The sequence below is a fragment of the Lolium perenne genome, chromosome 5 (genome assembly GCF_019359855.2).
Source record: "Lolium perenne isolate Kyuss_39 chromosome 5, Kyuss_2.0, whole genome shotgun sequence".
NCBI classification, from domain to species: domain Eukaryota; kingdom Viridiplantae; phylum Streptophyta; class Magnoliopsida; order Poales; family Poaceae; genus Lolium; species Lolium perenne.
In genome coordinates this window covers 137,368,398-137,388,531 of record NC_067248.2, presented here as the reverse complement: position 1 = coordinate 137,388,531, position 20,134 = coordinate 137,368,398, and positions in this window count along the sequence as shown.

Below are 20,134 nucleotides of genomic sequence, written 5' to 3'. Positions count from 1 at the left end.
CCGAAACACACGCGCCCAGATCAGCCTAGGGCCATGCCGAGGGCGTCGTGCGCGCGCCCGTGGACATGCCCTGGCCACGAGTCGCCTCGCCGCAGCACACCTCCCCTGGACCCCCTCGCTTCACGTTGAGCTTCGCCGTCACCGCGCCAACCCACCAGACACGGTCCCGTGTCCTCGCGCCGCCTGTCGCCGTCGACCAGCTCGCCCTTATCCCGCACCCGTGTCGCCAGAGCTCGACGTCGCGCGCGCCAACCAGACCGTCCCCCACTTAGCTAGCAAGCGTCCTAGCACCGCCTCGACGTCACCTAGCTAGCGCCTACCTCGCCGACCCGATTCCCTCGCCGGAGCCACCGCGATGCTGTCACCCTCGCCGCACCCCTCACGGCCAACTCGCCCCTATAAAAGGACAGCTCCTCCTCCTCCATTTCTCACACCGCTCAACTCCACTCCTCTCCCTGATCCTCCTTGACCTCTTCTCCTCGTTGATTAGCCACCGGAGCCGCCCAATCGAACGCCGGAGCCCGCGGCGGACCTGAGATCGCCGCCGTCGATTCAGGCCACCATTCGAGCCGCCGTCTGCGCCATCTGCTTCCTCGTCGTCGACAACGCCGTCCGGCGCCGCTGCTGATCCTCGCCGGAGTCCCAGCTCGCCGCCGACCCCCTACCTCCGCCAGAGCAGCAAGCCCCTCCCCTCGACGGAGACGACGAGCCTCGGCCACACGATCTTCCTCTAATCCTACGTCCCACGATCCTCCATACCGATTCGGTGAGTAAGGCTCACTGACGGGTGGGTCCTGCTGTCAGCAGGCCCGCAGCGTTAGCTGGGCCGGCCCAACTCCTCTGTGCCGCGTTTCAAACTAAATCAGCCCACTTCGTTTCCCGCCCCGTTTAAATTCGAAATTAGTTTAATTCTTTTGAGACAAATTGCAAACTGATGCAGTGTTTGAAATTGAATAACTCCATATCTACTGAACCAAAATTTATGAATTTTATACCGTTGGAAAGCTAGTGAAATTATCTATCAAATGCCACTGGTCCCATCCCAAAATTATTTGTAGAATTAATGTAGCAAAATAAACAAGACAGGGACTTTTCTGCCTTGGAATAATTCTTAAAAATCAACCAAAATAGATATTGAGTCAATTCCAACTCCAATAGCTCACTTTTGACTTACCCTAATTGTTTATGCAAGAAAGTGGTATGGTCACTTTACATGATCATGCCCTAGTTTAAGTAGTGTACAATATGGCTAGTTAACTAGTTGATATTGTCCAAAACTATTAAGTAATTCATATGAAGTCTTATACTTCATTTAAATCTTGTCTCAAATGAATTCATGTGATGTTTGGACCCCTGGCCAAACTCACTTATATGAATTACTTAGAGATTTAAATCATATGTAGTGGTATGAGGTACTCTACCTCATTTAAATCTATTTCTCAAATGATGATAATGAATGGTTGACTTGAGTCAACATGATTTCATGTATGGTTGTTTGAGAAATTAAATCTTAAGAAGATTGCAATGAGAGAAAAGTATTTCTCCAGAACCATATGGAAATTGTCCTTTACATATGTAGGAGAGGAAATTATCTTCCTCAAGCAACACAACCAATGCACCCTAATGGTAGTATTTGTGTGAGTAGAATAATTGGTGTGAGTACAAGAAATGCTAGATTAGCCACTGATGTGTTGATGATGTTGAATCCCCTCAATGGTAGTTGTTAACCTAGTTACCACTATGTGTTAGATCATATGAGAGGTTTCCCTCTCATTTAAATCTTGGTCTCAAGTATTTCACCATGAGGTATGGACCATGGTCTATATAACCTCATATTGAGTTATTTGGTGACATTAAAACACTACCCTGTTAGTATTAAATTGTATGAGGTATGGAACCTCATTTAAATCATTTTCTCAAATGATGAGTATGACGAGATTGACTTTGGTCAACCTAGGTCATATATTATTCATAAGAGAAATTAAATCTTAATAAGATAATGAGAGGAATTTATTTTCTCTAAGTATTTGAAAGAAACACCTAAGTTAGTATAAGAGGAAACTAGTTTAAGAGGAACACATCCACCCACTTAATAGTAGTGTGTGATGCTAGTTTAAGTTGTGTAAAACTGGTGTGTGCTTAGTTTAGTATGTAAGTTTGGTATGATGATTGTGTACCCCGTATTCGTATTTTAGACGCTAGTACCGGAGACCATCAGGAAGAGGGGGACTTCTACAAAGAGGAATGAGAAGAGAACTTGGACCCTCACTACAACCAAGGCAAGCTATTACCCATGCAAGCTGATATTATAACAAGCTAATGTTCTTGCAAAGTGCAAAGCCCCTTTGGGGCAAGGCACCATCTTTTCTTACATAAGCCTATCCCAAGCTTATATCTTACCAATTTTTACTTGTTTTCCCAAGAAGTTACTTTTGTAGTTAACTTGGGTCAAAGTAGAGAAATTTACTAGACTAGTAAAGTTAGTCTCCCTCAAGCAAAGCAAGAGAATATTCTTGCAAAGTGCAAAGCTCACTATGAGCAAGGCATTACCCTATCTTACTCTATGCTTATGATCCTATTCCCCAGTTTTTACTTTACAAGCTTTATTTACTTTTGTTTTATCAAAATACTTTTTGATTCATGATTCAATTGGTCAGTATTGGATTAGTACAAGAGTATCAAAGTTAGCCTAGAAGCCAAGCAAAATACCTAGCACCCCTCATACATAGATGCTAGTGCTAATTTGAAAGTGACTACTCCATTTGGGAACCGGGAATTTGAAATAGCTTTGAAAACCTTGGAATGATGAGTCATTCTACTGAGAGATTTTGAAGGTGAATATGACTGGTGAATGATTGGGTGATTTTTACAAAAACACTGATGGTTGGGTTCGGATGCGATACCATTCCAATTTTACAAGTACCCCCACAATACCTGAATCTGGGTAGGGCTTAACCGGAAGTTTGTGTGTCTTAGTATGGGTTCCCTCTAAACAAGCATCATCGGGGTTATGCCGAAAGCTGCCTCTACCACAATAGAAACGATATGATACGATGCGAAATGAGGTGAATGTCCGGCCCAAGCCCTGTGCAGTTCCCAGGCTGACTGTCTGTCTTCACTGGGAGGCCAAGCTCATGGGGAGAGGTGCCTATACTAGGGTATGTCAATGAAAGGTTATGATTGGTAGTTCGCGTTCTGCGTACGATAAATCAGGGCCAGTTACCCCTGACGAGCTATTGCAATTGTTGTGGCACAAGTGTACAACCTCTGCAGAGTTAAACCTATTCGAATAGCCGCGTCCTCTGTTATGGACAGTTGGAAAGGCCATACTGTTCCGTCATCAGAATTTTTCGAAAACTATGATTGGTGAAGGGTGACTTGTGCTTTTGAACTTAAAAGGTGATCTTGACTTTGAATCACAACAGAGTTGTGGGAATGACACTAATGTTCCCACTTGAGTTAGTTAGCATATGAAGAGTTTTACAAAAATGTTTGTGAACTAAAGGTTGGCTTTATGCAAAATAAACTAGAGCTTAGCACCCCTTAATAGAATTATTAGCACTTACCTTAGCACTAGTTTGCGAGTACTTTAAAGTACTCACGGCTGTGTCCCTGGCTATTCAAATGGCCAGACTATGAAGCAGAACAACAGTATGAAGAGGACGACCAGCAGGACGCCCACGACAACTAGGGAATCTTCTGACGTCAGACGTTGGCCTGTGGACTAGCGAGTCCCTTCTACGTTACGCTTCCGCTATGAAACTATGAACTGTGTGTGTGTTGATCAATAGATCACTCTTTGTGTAATATTGGATCGGGTGATCTCTATTTGTAAGACGAATATGGTATGTAATGAATGATGACTTATGATATTCAACTGTTATGTCTCGCAACAACAATATTCCTGGGATTGCGATGTATGGCATAACAGGCATCTGGACTTAAAAATCCGGGTGTTGACAAGTTGGTATCAGAGCCATTGTTTGACCTTAGGAGACCCTAGTTAGAATGGACGTCTGAAAAACTTAGTTTCAAAAACCAATGAAGTGAATATTTGTGGAAACTTGTTCTTACTCTTATCCTTGAGATCCTTTGCAAAAATGAGAAATCTATACTTTACTTCCTTTACAAGCCTACCTAAAATGTTGCACACTTGACTACTTCTTTAACTTACTTATCCTAATTGCTCACAGATGAAGTACCAATGGGAGTCCTATCAGCTTGGTCCTGAAGGCGACCTAAAGTTCGAAAAGGAGTTGAAGCAACTAGTGGAATATCTGGGACATCCGTATCCCGAATTCTTCGGAATACCCCTCAAGGCACCGTTAGGAGAACCACCTCGGTGGGACGTTTCTACTGATCTACGAAGGAAGCTTGATGCCCCGGTATGGGAAACCATCTGGATTTCTGTAACGGGAAGCACTTGGAAGGAAGGACTTGTCAAAGCTATGCAAGAAGCCATTTCCCGTCTGTGTGGACAAAATAAGGACAAGATCAAGAACACTCGCTTCATCTACTACCCAAGACATGACTCCATAGGAAGACCGATGACCATGTCCCCAACCCCGGAGCTGAACCCCGATGTAGCACACCAGGACTTCAGGCAGTACAAAACCCGCAGGGATTTGGACAACGCCCTCGCCTCTCGCCAAGCACCTCACCCGTGAAGAAGAAGAATCCACCCGGAAGAGTAGTATCACCCCAGCACTTAAGTAGGTGTGAGTTGTATCAGGATCCCCTTGTATCGTAGAGCGAATGAATGGTTCTTCAAACCAACGGTGTGTTAGATTTGTAATGTGTGATGTATAGTATGAATGAAAGAGTGTTGCTGGTTTTTACCCCCTCAACACTACTCAAGTTTTCAAGTTTTGAACTTTTTGAACTTTAACTCAAACAAACCATAGAAGTTTCCCTCTTATCTTATCATCTACCTCAATGTTCAGATGGCCCCTCCTACCCGCAACAACTCCCGTGCCCAGGCCAACTAGGTGCACATTGAGCACGCCAAGATGACTGACACCATCAACATCCTTGCAATGGAGCGCAAGGCACTACGCCATCAACACGCCAAGAAGGACTACCTCATTGCCCGCCTCCGCGTGAAGATAGCATCACTGGAGCAGCTCATCCCAACACCCAACAATGCCCCCAGAGGCAAGTCCAATGTGACTTGCTATGAATGTGGTGTTACCGGTCATTACTCTAACAAATGCCCGATGAAAGCCACCAACAACGCCCCAAGGACTGGAAGCAATGCTGTACCCATTGCACAAACAGACAAGCCAACGGTAACCTGCTATGAATGTCGAACTGTGGGTCATTACTCCAATGAATGCCCCAAGAAGCTTGCCAAGATGGCCGCCAATCCCGCTGCACTTGCACAGCAGCAACGCCGTATCGCAACTAGAAGAAAGTATGCTCCAAACTACCCGAACAACCGCAACGGCCGCTACTACAACCTGACGGCCACCGAAGCGCAAGAAGCACCTCAGAACATGCCAAGTATGTTTTCTGCTAAATCATATCACCCAATCTCTCTTAGGAACCTAACTCTTCTTAAAATCTCGGGACGAGATTTGTTTAAGGGGGAAGGGTTTGTAACACCCCAAATTTCAAAATAAAGAGAAAATGAATTTCCTTTTTACAAAAATGAGAACCAACAAAAACTTTTCTTAAATAGAGTGCTATGCTTAGAGCTCCTACCTATTATTTGTGTTTTGCCATGATGAGTGTTATTATGCTTAGGTGATAAACCCTAAAACCCTAAAGTGATCAAGGGAAGATCACAAACCCAATGAAATTAAAGAGAGAAAGAAATCAAATAAGAAAAAACCCTAAACCCTAACAATTTTCAAAAATCATTTGGATCTTTTTTTGAGAAACCTAAAATAAAGGAAAAGGCATATGTCGGCCTATAGCCTTAATATGTAAATCTTGAACCCTACCCTTTCTTATTTTGCTGAATGGTGGTGAACCATTGCAAAACTTATTAAACCCTAAACCACCTCCCTCTTGTCATCAATCTTTGAGAAATAAAATAAAAAGGAAAAATCTTATTTAAGAAGAGGCATATATGCCTATGGCTATTTGGTAAAACATTACCCTAGGCCTTTCTACTTTATTTAGAGGATTGGAAAACCTTCTTAAACCTTATCTAGTACTTCTCCAACCCAATCCAAAATGAAAACAAAAGTTTGTAAAGAGAAAGTAAAAATGCCATAGAGGCATATGTGAGCAAAATATCAAGTTTGTGAAATTGAGGATCTTGACCCTAAGACTTGAAGTTGAATGGTTGGATCACTCCTATATACCATTTCAACTCTCCACCACATCAATTGGGTCAAGCCTAGTCAAATTAAAAATCAAGTGCCACATATGCATAGAGGCATATGTGACACATAGCCATTTTCACCAATTCTTGTCCTATGCACTTCTACCCTAACCAAATGGTGTGAAACCATCTCTGAACCTAATCTAACCCTAAATTGACCCTCAACCTTGCTCAAGTAAAGCAAGGGGAGCACCTTACAAGAATAAGAAAAATTGACATGTCACCTCTCATGCATTATGGCCAATTTTACAAATCTTTGAGCAAGACCATTTGAAATGGTTTCAATGGTTTGAAAATGTTTCTAAACTAATAAGATCACCTTAGAGTCAAGAAAAGTCAAATCAAATGGAGAGAAATCAAATAGTGAGATAACTCCATTTTTCACTCACATACACCTTGAGCCAAATTATCCAATCTTGACCTAGCCACATCCATTGCCTCAAAATGGTTGGAACCTTTTACCCAACTCAATCTAACCCCAAATAAACCTCACTCTTGTCAAAATAAAGCAAAGAGAAATAAAAGAATAAAAGGGAGAAAATCACAAAACCCTCACATATGGCTTATGCCATTTTTATAAATTCTGACCCTAGACCATTTTGGCCTTCACCATTAGTTGTATAATGTTACTAAACACTTATTACAACTTTTGGAATCCAAGAAACCCAATTCAAACCAAATTCAAACTCAATTGGGGATCACATGTGATATTGGTCAAATCTGCCAATTTTAGCCTGATCACTACTTTGAGCCCTGGCCATTCATTTTTCTCAAACTAACTCTTGCTAACTCTTTGCACCATTTCAAAGTCAACATCAAGGTGAACACTTTTTGTAAAGACCCCCTGGCCAAATTCATTTTTGATCATTTGCTATGCTCATGCAAAGTTGCAACTTTTGATTAAGTGGAACAATCTCCCACTTAGTGAACTTTGCAATATTTTGCTTTTCTAAATTTCACCACCACCTCTCTTTGCCTCTGGTCATTTAGAACCAAACCAAACACACCCTATTCAAGTTGGCCAACTATTTGAATCAAACCAAATTTGGACAAAATTTGTGAAATGCAAATAGGGAACTATTTGACACTATTTAAAATAGTGTCCTAGCCAACCCTACCCTGCCCAAAACCTCTCCACCTTGTTCCCTTGACCCTTCTCCCCCTAGCCAACCCACAGAAACCCTAAGGAGCTAGCCAAGCATGGCATAGCCATGCCATGCCGGCCATGTTCCCCCTCTTCTTCTCTCCTTCCTCACCAGCCGTGCCCACCATGTCCTGGAGCTCCACCTCACCTCCCTAGACCTCCCTAGCCAGGCCCCTATCGAGATGAACGACGACAATGGCTGAAACACACGCGCCCAGATCAGCCTAGGGCCATGCCGAGGGCGTCGTGCGCGCGCCCGTGGACATGCCCTGGCCACGAGTCGCCTCGCCGCAGCACACCTCCCCTGGACCCCCTCGCTTCACGTTGAGCTTCGCCGTCACCGCGCCAACCCACCAAACACGGTCCCGTGTCCTCGCGCCGCCTGTCGCCGTCGACCAGCTCGCCCTTATCCCGCACCCGTGTCGCCAGAGCTCGACGTCGCGCGCGCCAACCAGACCGTCCCCCACTTAGCTAGCAAGCGTCCTAGCACCGCCTCGACGTCACCTAGCTAGCGCCTACCTCGCCGACCCGATTCCCTCGCCGGAGCCGCCGCGATGCTGTCACCCTCGCCGCACCCCTCACGGCCAACTCGCCCCTATAAAAGGACAGCTCCTCCTCCTCCATTTCTCACACCGCTCAACTCCACTCCTCTCCCTGATCCTCCTTGACCTCTTCTCCTCGTTGATTAGCCACCGAAGCCGCCCAATCGAACGCCGGAGCCCGCGGCGGACCTGAGATCGCCGCCGTCGATTCAGGCCACCATTCGAGCCGCCGTCTGCGCCATCTGCTTCCTCGTCGTCGACAACGCCGTCCGGCGCCGCTGCTGATCCTCGCCGGAGTCCCAGCTCGCCGCCGACCCCCTACCTCCACCGCGGCAGCAAGCCCCTCCCCTCGACGGAGACGACGAGCCTCGGCCACACGATCTTCCTCTAATCCTACGTCCCACGATCCTCCATACCGATTCGGTGAGTAAGGCTCACTGACGGGTGGGTCCTGCTGTCAGCAGGCCCGCAGCGTTAGCTGGGCCGGCCCAACTCCTCTGTGCCGCGTTTCAAACTAAATCAGCCCACTTCGTTTCCCGCCCCGTTTAAATTCGAAATTAGTTTAATTCTTTTGAGACAAATTGCAAACTGATGCAGTGTTTGAAATTGAATAACTCCAAATCTACTTAACCAAAATTTATGAATTTTATACCGTTGGAAAGCTAGTGAAATTATCTATCAAATGCCACTGGTCCCATCCCAAAATTATTTGTAGAATTAACGTAGCAAAATAAACAAGACAGGGACTTTTCTGCCTTGGAATAATTCTTAAAAATCAACCAAAATAGATCTTGAGTCAATTCCAACTCCAATAGCTCACTTTTGACTTACCCTAATTGTTTATGCAAGAAAGTGGTATGGTCACTTTACATGATCATGCCCTAGTTTAAGTAGTGTACAATATGGCTAGTTAACTAGTTGATATTGTCCAAAACTATTAAGTAATTCATATGAAGTCTTATACTTCATTTAAATCTTGTCTCAAATGAATTCATGTGATGTTTGGACCCCTGGCCAAACTCACTTATATGAATTACTTAGAGATTTAAATCATATGTAGTGGTATGAGGTACTCTACCTCATTTAAATCTATTTCTCAAATGATGATAATGAATGGTTGACTTGAGTCAACATTATTTCATGTATGGTTGTTTGAGAAATTAAATCTTAAGAAGATTGCAATGAGAGAAAAGTATTTCTCCAGAACCATATGGAAATTGTCCTTTACATATGTAGGAGAGGAAATTATCTTCCTCAAGCAACACAACCAATGCACCCTAATGGTAGTATTTGTGTGAGTAGAATAATTGGTGTGAGTACAAGAAATGCTAGATTAGCCACTGATGTGTTGATGATGTTGAATCCCCTCAATGGTAGTTGTTAACCTAGTTACCACTATGTGTTAGATCATATGAGAGGTTTCCCTCTCATTTAAATCTTGGTCTCAAGTATTTCACCATGAGGTATGGACCATGGTCTATATAACCTCATATTGAGTTATTTGGTGACATTAAAACACTACCCTGTTAGTATTAAATTGTATGAGGTATGGAACCTCATTTAAATCATTTTCTCAAATGATGAGTATGACGAGATTGACTTTGGTCAACCTAGGTCATATATTATTCATAAGAGAAATTAAATCTTAATAAGATAATGAGAGGAATTTATTTTCTCTAAGTATTTGAAAGAAACACCTAAGTTAGTATAAGAGGAAACTAGTTTAAGAGGAACACATCCACCCACTTAATAGTAGTGTGTGATGCTAGTTTAAGTTGTGTAAAACTGGTGTGTGCTTAGTTTAGTATGTAAGTTTGGTATGATGATTGTGTACCCGTATTCGTATTTTAGACGCTAGTACCGGAGACCATCAGGAAGAGGGGGACTTCTACAAAGAGGAATGAGAAGAGAACTTGGACCCTCACTACAACCAAGGCAAGCTATTACCCATGCAAGCTGATATTATAACAAGCTAATGTTCTTGCAAAGTGCAAAGCCCCTTTGGGGCAAGGCACCATCTTTTCTTACATAAGCCTATCCCAAGCTTATATCTTACCAATTTTTACTTGTTTTCCCAAGAAGTTACTTTTGTAGTTAACTTGGGTCAAAGTAGAGAAATTTACTAGACTAGTAAAGTTAGTCTCCCTCAAGCAAAGCAAGAGAATATTCTTGCAAAGTGCAAAGCTCACTATGAGCAAGGCATTACCCTATCTTACTCTATGCTTATGATCCTATTCCCCAGTTTTTACTTTACAAGCTTTATTTACTTTTGTTTTATCAAAATACTTTTTGATTCATGATTCAATTGGTCAGTATTGGATTAGTACAAGAGTATCAAAGTTAGCCTAGAAGCCAAGCAAAATACCTAGCACCCCTCATACATAGATGCTAGTGCTAATTTGAAAGTGACTACTCCATTTGGGAACCGGGAATTTGAAATAGCTTTGAAAACCTTGGAATGATGAGTCATTCTATTGAGAGATTTTGAAGGTGAATATGACTGGTGAATGATTGGGTGATTTTTACAAAAACACTGATGGTTGGGTTCGGATGCGATACCATTCCAATTTTACAAGTACCCCCACAATACCTGAATCTGGGTAGGGCTTAACCGGAAGTTTGTGTGTCTTAGTATGGGTTCCCTCTAAACAAGCATCATCGGGGTTATGCCGAAAGCTGCCTCTACCACAATAGAAACGATAAGATACGATGCGAAATGAGGTGAATGTCCGGCCCAAGCCTCAAGTGCGCCTCGTGCCGACTGTCTGCCTTCACCGGGAGGCCAAGCTCATGGGGAGAGGTGCCTATACTAGGGTATGTCAATGAAAGGTTATGATTGGTAGTTCGCGTGCTGCGTACGATAAATCAGGGCCGATTACCACGACGAGCTATTGCAATTGTTGTGGCACAAGTGTACAACCTCTGCAGAGTTAAACCTATTCGAATAGCCGCGTCCTCGGTTATGGACAGTTGGAAAGGCCATATTGTTCCGTCATCAGAATTTTTCGAAAACTATGATTGGTGAAGGGTGACTTGTGCTTTTGAACTTAAAAGGTGATCTTGACTTTGAATCACAACAGAGTTGTGGGAATGACACTAATGTTCCCACTTGAGTTAGTTAGCATATGAAGAGTTTTACAAAAATGTTTGTGAACTAAAGGTTGGATTTATGCAAAATAAACTAGAGCTTAGCACTCCTTACTAGAATTGTTAGCACTTACCTTAGCACTAGTTTGCGAGTACTTTAAAGTACTCACGGCTGTGTCCCTGGCTATTCAAATGGCCAGACTATGAAGCAGAACAACAGTATGAAGAGGACGACCAGCAGGACGCCCACGACAACTAGGGAATCTTCTGACGTCAGACGTTGGCCTGTGGACTAGCGAGTCCCTTCTACGTTACGCTTCCGCTATGAAACTATGAACTGTGTGTGTGTTGATCAATAGATCACTCTTTGTGTAATATTGGATCGGGTGATCTCTATTTGTAAGACGAATATGGTATGTAATGAATGATGACTTATGATATTCAACTGTTATGTCTCGCAACAACAATATTCCTGGGATTGCGATGTATGGCATAACAGGCATCTGGACTTAAAAATCCGGGTGTTGACATAAAGTCTTCATCGCGAAAACCCCAGTACCGAGATCCACGATACGGAAAACCTTCCAGAGATGCCGCCGCCGCCAATCCCATCTCGGGGGATTCAAGAGATCGCCTCCGGCACCCTGCTGGAGAGGGGAATCATCTCCCGGAGGACTCTTCATCGCCATGATCGCCTCCGGATTGATGTGTGAGTAGTTCACCTCTGGACTATGGGTCCATAGCAGTAGCTAGATGGTTGTCTTCTCCTCATGTGCTATCATTGTTCGATCTTGTGAGCTGCCTAACATGATCAAGATCATCTATTTGTAATGCTACATGTTGTGTTTGTTGGGACCCGATGAATATGGAATACTATGTTATGTTGATTATCAATCTATCATATATGTGTTGTTTAATATCTTGCATGCTCTCCGTTGCTAGTAGAGGCTCTTGCCAAGTTGATACTTGAAACTCCAAGAGGGAGTATTTATGCTCGATATGTCGGATAACGTTGCATAGAAAACAAAAATTTTCCTACCGCGAACACGCAATCCAAGCCAAGATGCAATCTAGAAGACGGTAGCAACGAGGGGGTATCGAGTCTCACCCTTGAAGAGATTCCAAAGCCTACAAGATGAGGCTCTTGTTGCTGCGGTAGACGATCACTTGCCGCTTGCAAAAGCGCGTAGAAGATCTTGATCACGATCGGTTCCGGCGCCACGAACGGGCAGCACCTCCGTACTCGGTCACACGTTCGGTTGTTGATGAAGACGACGTCCACCTCCCCGTTCCAGCGGGCAGCGGAAGTAGTAGCTCCTCTTGAATCCGACAGCACGACGGCGTGGTGTCGGTGGCGGTGTAGAAGTCCGGCGGAGCTTCGCTAAGCAAACCGGACAATATGAAGTGGAGGAGCAAAGCTAGGGTTTGGGAGGGGGTGGCCGGCCACTCAAGGGGGGCGGCCAAGCTATGGTCTTGGGGTGGCCGGCCCCCTCCCTTGGCCCCTCATTATATAGGTGGATCCCAAGTGTTGGTGTCCAAGTCTTCGAATAAGACCCGAAACCAAAACCTTCCATAGGAGGGGGCAAACCTAGCCCAACTAGGACTCCCACCCAAAGGTGGGATTCCCACCTCCCATGTGGGGGGGTGGCCGGCCCCCTATGGTGGAGTCCACTTGGGACTCCACCCCCACTAGGGCTGGCCGGCCATGGAGGTGGAGTCCCTTGTGGACTCCACCTTCCTTGGTGGTTTCTTCCGGACTTTTCTAGAACCTTCTAGAACCTTCCATAGAACCTTCCGCGACATTTTATTTCACATAAAATGACATCCTATATATGAATCTTATTCTCCGGACCATTCCGGAACTCCTCGTGATGTCCGGGATCTCATCCGGGACTCCGAACAAATATTCGAACTTCATTCCATAATTCAAGAACTACCATTTCAACATCCAACTTTAAGTGTGTCACCCTACGGTTCGAGAACTATGCGGACATGGTTGAGTACTCACTCCGACCAATAACCAATAGCGGGATCTGGAGATCCATAATGGCTCCCACATATTCAACAATGACTTTAGTGATCGAATGAACCATACACATATATTACCAATTCCCTTTGTCTCGCGATATTTTACTTGTCCGAGGTTTGATCTTCGGTATCACTCTATACCTTGTTCAACCTCGTCTCCCGACAAGTACTCCTGCCCCGTACCGTGGTATGTGGTCTCTCATGAACTCATTCATATGCTTGCAAGACATTAGACGACAGTCCACCGAGAGGGCCCAGAGTATATCTATCCGTCATCGGGATGGACAAATCCCACTGTTGATCCATATGCCTCAACTCATACTTTAGGATACTTAATCCCACCTTTATAGCCACCCATTTACGCAGTGGTGTTTGGTGTAATCAAAGTACCTTTCCGGTATAAGTGATTTACATGATCTCATGGTCATAAGGACTAGGTAACTATGTATCGAAAGCTTATAGCAAATAACTTAATGACGAGATCTTATGCTACGCTTAATTGGGTGTGTCCATTACATCATTCACACAATGACATAACCTTGTTATTAATAACATCCAATGTTCATGATTATGAAACTAATCATCCATTAATCAACAAGCTAGTTTAAGAGGCATACTAGGGACTTCTTGTTTGTCTACATATCACACATGTACTAATGTTTCGGTTAATACAATTCTAGCATGATATATAAACATTTATCATAAACATAAAGATATAAATAATAACCACTTTATTATTGCCTCTAGGGCATATCTCCTTCAGTCTCCCACTTGCACTAGAGTCAATAATCTAGATTACATTGTAATATACCTAACACCCATGGCATTCTGGTGTTGGTCATGCTTTGCCCTAGGGAGAGCTTTAGTCAACTGGATCTGCTACATTCAGATCAGTGTGTACTTTGCAAATCTTTACTTCTCCATCTTCGATGTACTCGCGAATCGAGTGGTAACGCAGCTTGATATGCTTCAGCCTCTTGTGTGACCTTGGCTCTTGTGCATTGGCGATGGCACCCATGTTATCACGATAAATGATTAATGGGTCCAATGCACTCGGAACCACACCGAGCTCTACAATGAACCTCTTCATCCATACCGCTTCGATGAAGCCTCTGAAGCCGCTTATGTACTCTGATTCTGTTGAAGACTTTGCCACCGTGCACCGTTTCGAGCTTGCCCAGCTTACTGCAGCACCATTCAATATAAACACGTACCTGCAGTTGTGACTTAGAGTCATCAGATCAGTGTTCCAACTTGCATCGGTGTAACCGTTTACAACGAGCTCTTGGTCACCTCCATAACAAAGAAACATATCCTTAGTTCTTTTCAAGTACTTCAGGATATTCTTGACCGCTGTCCGATGTTCCATTCCTGGATCACTTTGATATCTCTGCTAGTCAAACTAACAAAGCATGTGCTATATCCGGTCTAGTACATAGCATGGCATACATGATAGATCCTATCGCCGAGGCATAGGGGATGTTACACATCCTTTCTCTTTCTTCTGCCGTAGCTTCTGGCCCTTGAGTTTTACTCAATACCTTGCCTGGTAACATAGGTAAGAACCCTTTCTTACTTTCGTCCATTCTAAACTTCTTTAGAATCTTGTCCAGATATGTACTCTGTGATAGCCCTATTAGACGTCTTGATCTATCTCTATAAATCTTGATGCCTAATATATACGATGCTTCACCAAGGTCTTTCATTGAAAAACTATTATTCAAATAACCCTTAACACTGCTTAATAGTTCTATATCATTCCCGATCAATAATATGTCATCTACATATAATATCGAATGCTACGAGCTCCCACTCACTTTCTTGTAAATACAGGCCTCTCCATGACACTGTATAAACCCGAAGTCTTTGATCACCTTATCAAAGCGTCGGTTCCAACTTCTCGATGCTTGCTTCAGTCCATAGATTGAACGCTGAAGTTTGCATACTTTGTCAGCATTTTTAGGATCGACAAAACCTTTGGGTTGTACCATATACAACTCTTCCTCAATGTCTCCATTAAGGAACGCCGTTTTGACATCCATCTGCCAAATCTCATAATCGAAAAATGCAGCTATTGCTAACAAAATCCTCACAGATTTCAGCTTCGCTACAGGTGAGAAAGTCTCATCGTAGTCAACTCCTTGAATTTGTCGAAACCCTTTGCGACAAGTCGAGCTTTATAGACAGAATATTACCATCAGCATCTGTTTTTCTCTTGAAGATCCATTTATTTTCGACAGCCTTTCGGCTATCGTTAAGTCTACCAAAGTCCATACTTTGTTATCATACATGGATCCCATTTCGGATTTCATGGCTTCTTGCCATTTGTTGGAATCTGGGCTCATCATCGCTTCTTCATACGTCGCAGGTCCTCATCATTGTTATCCACAATCATGACATTTAGACAAGGATCATACCAATCAGGAGTGGCACGTTCCCTTGTCGATCTGCGAGGTTCGATGGTTTCCTCGTTCGAAGTTTCATGATCATTATCATTAGCTTCCTCTGTTGCCGGTGTAGGCGATGCAGTGTACAACTTCCAGATCGCGCTACTCGATCAACGAGTATAGATTCATCAATCTCATCGAGTTCTACTTTTCTTCCAGTCACTTCTTTAGTGAGAAATTCTTTCTCAAGAAAGGTTCCGTTCTTAGCAACAAAGATTTTGCCTTCGGATCTGTGATAGAAAGTGTATCCTATAGTTTCCTTAGGATAACCTATGAAGACGCATTTCTCCGCTTTGGGTTCTAGCTTGTCCGGTTGTAACTTCTTTACATAGGCTTCGCAACCCCAAACTTTCAGAACGACAGCTTAGGTTTCTTATTAAACCATAATTCATACATACGGTGTCGTTTCTACGGATTTTGATGGTGCTCTATTTAAAGTGAATGCGGCTGTCTCTAATGCATAACTCCAAAATGATAACGGCAAATCAGTAAGAGACATCATACTACGAACCATATCTAAGAGAGTTCGATTACGACGTTCGGACACACCGTTTCGTTGAGGTGTTCCCGGCGGTGTCAATTGTGAAAGTATTCCGCATTTCTTTAAATGCATGCCAAACTCATAACTCAGATATTCACCTCCACGATCAGATCGTAGAAATTTGATCTTCTTGTTACGTTGATTTTCTACTTCACTTTGAAATTCCTTAAACTTCTCGAAAGTTTCGGATTTATGTTTCATGAAATAGATATACCCATATCTACTCAGATCATCTGTGAAGGTTAGAACATAACGATAACCACCGCTACGATGCTACGCTCATTGGTCCACATACATCGGTATGTATGATTTCCAATAAGTCGGTAGCTCGCTCCATCATACCGAGAGAATGGAGTCTTTGTCATTTTTCCCATTAGACATGCTTCGCATCTATCAAGTGACTCAAAGTCAAGTGATTCAAGTAATCCATCAAGATGGAGTTTCTTCATGCGTTTCACTCCAATATGACCAAGACGACAAGGCACATATAAGTAGAATTATCATTTAGTTTAATTCGCTTAGCATCAATGTTATGTATATGTGTATCACTACTATCGAGATCTAACAGAATAAGCCATTCTTTTGTGGTGCTCGACCATAAAAGATATTATTCATAAAAATAGAACAACCATTATTCTCAGACTTGAATGAATAACCGTCTTGCATTAAACAAGATCCAGATATAATGTTCATGCTCAACGCAGTACATAATAACAATTATTTAGGCTTAAAACTAATCCCGAAGGTAGATGTAGAGGAAGTGTCCCGATTGCGATCACATTGACCTTGGATCCGTTTCCAACGCGCATCGTCACTTCATCTTTCAGCAATTGTCGTTTATTCTTTAGTTCCTGTTTCGAGTTACAAATATGAGCAACCGAACCAAAAGATCAAATACCAGTACTAGAACGAGAACTAGTGAGATAAACATCTATAACATGTCTATCAGATATACCTTCTTTCTTCTTCTTGACAAGGCCGCTCTTTAGATCAGCCAGATACTTGGAGCAATTACGCATCCAGTTGTCCCTTCTCCTTGCAAAGAATAGCACTCAAGATCGTGCTTAGGGCCGTTCTTAGGTTTCATAGGAGGCGTGGCAGCTTTCTTGCCACCCTTCTTGAATTTTCCCTTAGACTTGCCCTGTTTCTTGAAACTGGTGGTCTTGTTGACCATCAACACTTGGTGCTCTTTCTTGATCTCAATCTCAGCAGCTTTTAGCATGCCAAAGAGTTCAGGTAACTCCTTGTTCATGTTCTGCATATTGTAGTTCATCACAAAGTTCTTGTAACTTGGTGGCAGTGATTGAAGGACACGATTAATCCCCAGTCTGTTAGGAATCACTATTCCCAAGTCACTGAGTTTCTTCGCATGCCCGGTCATGGCGAGCATGTGCTCACTAACGGAGCTGCCTTCTTCCATCATACAAATTTGAAGAAATGTTTCGATGCTTCATAGCATTCCATCGCCGCATGAGTCTCGAATATAGCTTTCAGCTCATTCATCAACTCATGAGGATCATGGTGCTCAAAACGTTTTTGAAGATCGGATTCCAGCATCGCACAGGATGGCACACCGAACTTGAGAGTACCGAGTTTTCCGAGTTGCGTAAACAGCTTTTACTTCATCGGATTCATCTTCTGCAGGAGGGTCACCTAGCGGTGCATCAAGCACAAATTGCAGATTTCCGCCAGAGAGGAAGATCCTCACATGACGGAACCAGTCGGTGAAGTTGCTACCGTTGCTCTTAAGTTTCTCTTTCTCTAGGAACTGATTAAAATTGATTGAGGACGCCATCTCTACAACATATATTTGCAATAGTTTAGACTAAGTTTATGACAAATTGAGTTCAAATTTTAATTCAACATAATTAAAACCCTAGGTGAACTCCCACTCAAAACAATATCCCTCGCATTGTCTTAGTGATCACACGAACCAAATCCACCGCACCTAAACCCGATCATCACGAGAAAAGGTGTGATTTCAATGGCGAACACTCATAGTGTTCATCATATCAACCATATGATTCATGCTCTACCTTTCGGTATCACGTGTTCCGAGACCATGTCCGTACATGCTAGGCTCGTCAAGGCCACCTTAGTATCCGCATGTGCAAAAGCGTCTTGCACCCGTTGTATGTACTTATCGAATCTATCACACCCGATCATCACGAGATGCTTCGAAACGATAAGACTTAATAACGGTGCCACTAAGGATGAACACTTTATTATCTTGAGATTTTAGTGAGGGATCATCTTATAATGCTACCGTCGCGATCTAAGCAAAATAAGATGCATAAAAAGGATTAACATCACATGCAGTTCATATGTGATATGATATGGCCCTTTTGTTCTTGTGCCTTTGATCTTCATCTCCAAAGCACGGATATGATCTCCATCATCTTCGGGCATGATCTCCATCATCGTCGGCGTAGCACCAAGGTCAATGGCACCGTCTTCATGTTTGTCCTCCATGTAGCAACTATTACAACTACTTTGAAATACTACTCAACATGAAATTTAAAGACAACCATAAGGCTCTGCCGGTTGCCACAATACAATAATGATCATCTCATACATATTCATCATCATATCATGGCCATATCACATCACCAAACCCTGCAAAAACAAGTTAGACGTCTCTAATTTGGTTTGCATATTTTACGTGGTTTAGGGTTTTCGAGAGAGATCTAATCTACCTACGAACATGAACCACAACGTTGATACTAATGTTTTCAATAGAAGAGTAAATTGAATCTTTACTATAGTAGGAGAGACAGACACCCGCAAAGCCTCTTATGCAATACAAGTTGCATGTCGAACGAGGAACAAGTCTCATGAACGCGGTCATGTAAAGTTAGTCCGAGCCGCTTCATCCCACTATGCCATAAAGATGCAAAGTACTCAAACTAAAGATAACAAGAGCATCAACGCCCACAAACCATTGTGTTCTACTCGTGCAACCATCTATGCATAGACACGGCTCTGATACCACTGTCGGATAACGTTGCATAGAAAACAAAAATTTTCCTACCGCGAACACGCAATCCAAGCCAAGATGCAATCTAGAAGACGGTAGCAACGAGGGGGTATCGAGTCTCACCCTTGAAGAGATTCCAAAGCCTACAAGATGAGGCTCTTGTTGCTGCGGTAGACGATCACTTGCCGCTTGCAAAAGCGCGTAGAAGATCTTGATCACGATCGGTTCCGGCGCCACGAGCGGGCAGCACCTCCGTGCTCGGTCACACGTTCGGTTGTTGATGAAGACGACGTCCACCTCCCCGTTCCAGCGGGCAGCGGAAGTAGTAGCTCCTCTTGAATCCGACAGCACGACGGCGTGGTGCTCGGTGGCGGTGTAGAAGTCCGGCGGAGCTTCGCTAAGCAAACCGGACAATATGAAGTGGAGGAGCAAAGCTAGGGTTTGGGAGGGTGGCCGGCCACTCAAGGGGGGCGGCCAAGCTATGGTCTTGGGGTGGCCGGCCCCCTCCCTTGGCCCCTCATTATATAGGTGGATCCCAAGTGTTGGTGTCCAAGTCTTCGAATAAGACCCGAAACCAAAACCTTCCATAGGAGGGGCAAACCTAGCCCAACTAGGACTCCCACCCAAAGGTGGGATTCCCACCTCCCATGTGGGGGGGTGGCGGCCCACTCTGGTGGAGTCCACTTGGGACTCCACCCCCACTAGGGCTGGCCGGCCATGGAGGTGGAGTCCCTTGTGGACTCCACCTTCCTTGGTGGTTTCTTCCGGACTTTTCTAGAACCTTCTAGAACCTTCCATAGAACCTTCCGCGACATTTTATTTCACATAAAATGACAACCTATATATGAATCTTATTCTCCGGACCATTCCGGAACTCCTCGTGATGTCCGGGATCTCATCAGGGACTCCGAACAAATAATCGAACTACATTCCATAATTCAAGAACTACCAATTCAACATCCAACTTTAAGTGTGTCACCCTACGGTTCGAGAACTATGCGGACATGGTTGAGTACTCACTCCGACCAATAACCAAT